Genomic DNA, 4,802 nt, shown 5'->3' on the forward strand with positions numbered 1-4,802 from the left:
CTTTCAAAATATCAACGCTAAAGAAACTTATCCCTACAATATCATTTAGTCTTGTCATGCTCTGTCTTCTTAACACAAAGTATAAATCATGTACAACCCCGATGACAAGCCGAGCAATTGGTTCATACTTTTTAACGCGCTTCAGCTTTTTCAACCCTCACACAATACATGAGCGCAAGCCATGGATATAGCACTACAGGTGGAATAGAGTATGATGATAGGGGTAAATATAAATAAGACAAAAAGGTAAGGAAGTCTCACATCAACGCGGCTAACCAATGGGCTATGGAGATGCCCATCAATTTATATCAATGTGAGGAGTAGGGATTGCCATGCAACAAATGCACTAAGAGCTATAAGTGTATGAAAGGTCCATATGAAAACTAAGTGGGTGTGCATCTAATCCTATAATGAAAAATTCCCAGTAGTATATGAAAATGAAAACATATAGACTCTCCATATGAAAAACATGGTGCTACTTTGAAGCACAAGTGTGGTAAAGGATACTAACAATGCCCCTTCTCTCTTTGTTTATTTTTTTTCTTTTTCTTTCTCTTTTTTTTCTTTTCTTTTTCTTTTTTTTTCTCTCATTGTCCGGAGGCTCGTCCCGACTTATGGGGGAATCATAGTCTCCATCATCCTTTCCTCACTGGGGCACTGCTCTAAAAATGATGATCATCACACTTCTATTTACTTATAACTCAAAAGGAATAAAAAATTACAACTCTATACCTATAACAAAATATGAATCTATATGAATGCCTCTGACAGATGATCTAGTGTAACATGTATGAAAAATGATGCCCGGTGGCTGAGCCACAACTACTATGTCAACTATACGATCATGCAAATCAATATGACAATGAATGCTCAAGTCATCAAACGGAAGCGGTGGAAGTTGCATGGCAATATATCTCGGAATGGCCATGGAAAAGCCATAATAGGTAGGTATGGTGGCTGTTTTGAAGAATATATAATAAGGCTTATGTGTGATAGAGCGTATCATATCACGGGGTTTGGATGCACCTGCGAAGTTTGCACCAAGTCTCGAGGTGAGAAAGGGCAATGCACGGTACCGTAGAGGATAGCAAATTGCGGAAAGGTAAGAGTGCATATAATCCATGGACTCACATTAGTCATAAGGGTTTTTTTACATATGTGACCCTGGTTCCTTAGCTCTACTCATTCATCCCCACGCTCTTAACATTTGCTCACTTTTCCCTACTCCCTTGCCCGAAACCCTCAGAAAGGTGAGAACGGACGTCGTCGTCGGGTTAGTGCTTAACTCTGATGAGTGGGGCCGCATTGGGCGGTGTAGCTGTTCGACCGTTGGGTCGTGGTTTCATTGGGTCATGGTTTCGTTGGGTCGTCCCTTGCATTAAACACCTACGCACACCACCACGACAGAAGCCTGCTATGCATGCACCCAACAAGCATGCCAGCATGCGTCGATGATCGCCGCCACGATGCACCGACCGAGCCTGCATGCACCGACCGAGCCTGCATGCGCTAATGCGTGCCGCCACGATGCATTGATCGAGCCGCTTTCATGCACGCCAGCCACCACGGATGTAGCGACGGTCGTTGCTGCTGGTTCCTCTCTTCTCGCACGCTTGTCTCCTTGATTTAGAGTATTGTTTTTTTATGATCAGTTGCAGCCTTTTCGATCTACTCGCATCTGCACCCGTTTTGCTACCACAAATAAATTGAACAAATATGTTGTGGTTGCATGCACTAGCTAGGTGGCTACATATTTATGTCTTGTGTAAAAAAAGAAGGGTTCGTTGTGGCTGCATGCACTAGGTGGTTACTAACAAAGCGAGCTCTCTAAGAAAACAATCAACAAACATGTAGATAGGGCCAACAAGCCCATAGCACGATCACATAGTTGAAACTAGGAAGAACTTCATAACAGAATAGATAGAAAACTTAATAATAGAACTTGATAAAAGGGCCAACAATCACATAGCATCTCCAACATAGTTCAATTACAACTTAACATAACATAGACTCAAAAAAATAAAAATAGATAGAGGGTTTAGAACCCTAGACGCCGCCTTCTCCACCTCACTCCTCGTCTAGGTGCCCTTCACTGCTCCTCTGGGGCATTGTCGATGGGGTACGGAAGAGTGTGCATGCACGACGCGGTGGGGAAGATGTTGGTGTACTCCGTGAACACGTGGTGAAAGCGATGAACTCGCAGTCACACCAAAACACCCGGCCGAGGAGGTAGAAGGCGTCGAATGTGTTGGTGAAGTGGGCAAGGAGAGCAACAACCACCCCATTTTGGATGACCTCCTCGACATGGAACATCCTTGGAGATCCCCGCTGGAGGTGGTGGTAGCCGGACGCGAGTAAGAACTCGGTGAAGTTCCTTGCGGTCCTCCACCTTGATATCGCCCACACACGTAGTGTGCACCCAACGTACATGCCAGGAGGGTAGAGCCTCTCTGGCACAGTGGGTGGTAAGTGGTAGGTTGGTCCGGTGTACTGCATGGCTAAGGATGTGCTAGAAGAAGGAGAAGTGCTCAAAGAGCAAGAAGGGCAGATGGCAGAGGGGATGGGAGATGGATGAGGGATGGAAGAAGCAGAGGGTAGCTTAAATAGCCATAGTGCTACGTGTTATTTGGCCGTGGCAATAACGGGGTCAAATGTGTTCAAACCCACCGCAGCATCGGGAGTGTACACGTATGGGTAATGATGATTTGAAAAAGAAGAAGAAAAAGAAGTTAATTGCACGCGTGGGAATCTATGGTCATATATATTATATGAACAAAAAGAGATAGTTTTTGAACAAAATTTTGGTCATTTTGCATTTGTATAGAACAAAAATAACAGAGCTAGCATGTTCACAAAACAGAGCAAACGATACAAAAATACAGAGCCAGCACATTCACAAAAAACAGAGAAAACAATGCAAAAAACAACGCAATTCGATGGCCCAACCAGAGCTTGGTTTCCTTTTGAGCCCAATAACAATGTTTTTTTTGCGGAGTCAGTGGTCGGCGAGCAGCCGAGCACAATCAATAGGATTTCCTCTCGCGGATCGCCCCACGATCCAACAATACAGAGACGTTCTTGTGATCCAACGACGCAGAGCCTGCATGCAGCCAGCCCACCTAATTCCTTCTAGAAGACCAGATCTAAGGGTTGTCGCTTGGCGCGAGGGTATGATCGGACGGCTGACGTTGGGATCTAGGGTTAGGTGAAACCCCGCGGGGTTTAGAGGGGCTTTGAGCTGGTCAACGGGGTTTCAAAGGCTTTGATTGAGCATAACTAATTTAAAGAAACAAAAAAAAATATGAAACCTTCGCCGTTCGTCATTTTATAAGACAAACTAACAAGGAAAAATACTAAACTTGGTCTATGGTCATTTTCATGAAAAAATCCTAGCTGGCACGAACGAGGTCAAATGAGCACCATTAATTTTAAAAAAAAATAAAACCTACGCACAATGTTGTCTTATGTGACATGTTACCAACCAAAAATCATAAACTTGGTCTATGGTCATTTTCATGAGAAAACCTTCACACATATGAGCTATCATGTACATGATTTCATAGAGTTCAAGGAACGAGGTAGGGTTACCTTCTGTTTTTTGAAAAAATTAAAAAAATCAAAAAAATCACCAAAGCTTTATTTCAAAGTGAATAAGAAGGATCTGAAGTTAGTTTTCCATTTTCATATTTCAAACGTGTTTTTAATAGTTTTTATATTAAAGTATATGTTTTCAAAAGAAAATGTAAAAATATGAAGATTAATTCAAAAAATAGTGAGACTTCAAATCTACACTATGGAAAGTGAATATGTGTTAATAAAAAAACATTTGGCTCATTTAGAGTAGGTCCAAAAAAACTTAATTACAAATGGGTTGTTTACCCTAGCCTGGGAGCTCATTTGGAGCACATTTCTCAAATTCAAATTTATTTGACCTCCTCTAAATCACTTCAAATTTTGCACACATGATCTACTACACAAACATAGATAGTTTGCCATGGTTTTACTTGTTTTTGCATTTTCTTGAATTTATACTGTCCAGGTTTTCCAAGGTTTACATGATCTCATTTAGAGCATGCATTTGATTTCCTACACAACATGTGTGATCATTGCAGCACCTAAAATCATAGTTCACAACATCTAAACATAACTAACCATAGATTCAGGACAGACAAATATACCACAAGCAAATTTATGGACAGACAAATATAGATAGCAACCAGATTACTAGCATCAACATAGCCAACTATAAACAAATTCATGAAAAATAAATTCAGTTCAACAAACCATAACCAACAATATTCAGTTCAACAAACCAAAAGTAACCCAACAGATAAACTTAAAGATTCAGTTCACAGCATCACATCATCGATCACATCATGCCGGAGTCAGGGCCTTCGCGAGGGCAACATGCTGCCCCCTGATCATGTAGTCCTCCCCGTGAATCGCTACATCCTCCGCATGAGATAGAAGGTGATCGAAGCGGCCATCCCTTGGCTTTGTCTTGGTGGTGTAGTAGGGGCAGTGCCACTTCTTGGTCTCGCGGTTGTAGAAGGAAGCAACTCCCTTGGCCTTGATGTCCACCACGTCCTTGGCTATGAAGGATGTGACGTTGCCCTTATACACTTCTTCTCCAGAATCATACTACACACATGAATGAGTTACATTAATACATTATAGATTCATTGATACACTATGTCAAAGGAACTAAATGAACAATCTAAATTTCAAGTAGGCTTACCTCATATTCTTCATCATCACTTTCCTCTGGATCATACGGGTCGTGCTGGGCCAGCTTCCTCTTT

The sequence above is a fragment of the Triticum aestivum genome, chromosome 6B (genome assembly GCF_018294505.1).
Source record: "Triticum aestivum cultivar Chinese Spring chromosome 6B, IWGSC CS RefSeq v2.1, whole genome shotgun sequence".
Classification (NCBI taxonomy): Eukaryota; Viridiplantae; Streptophyta; class Magnoliopsida; order Poales; family Poaceae; genus Triticum; species Triticum aestivum.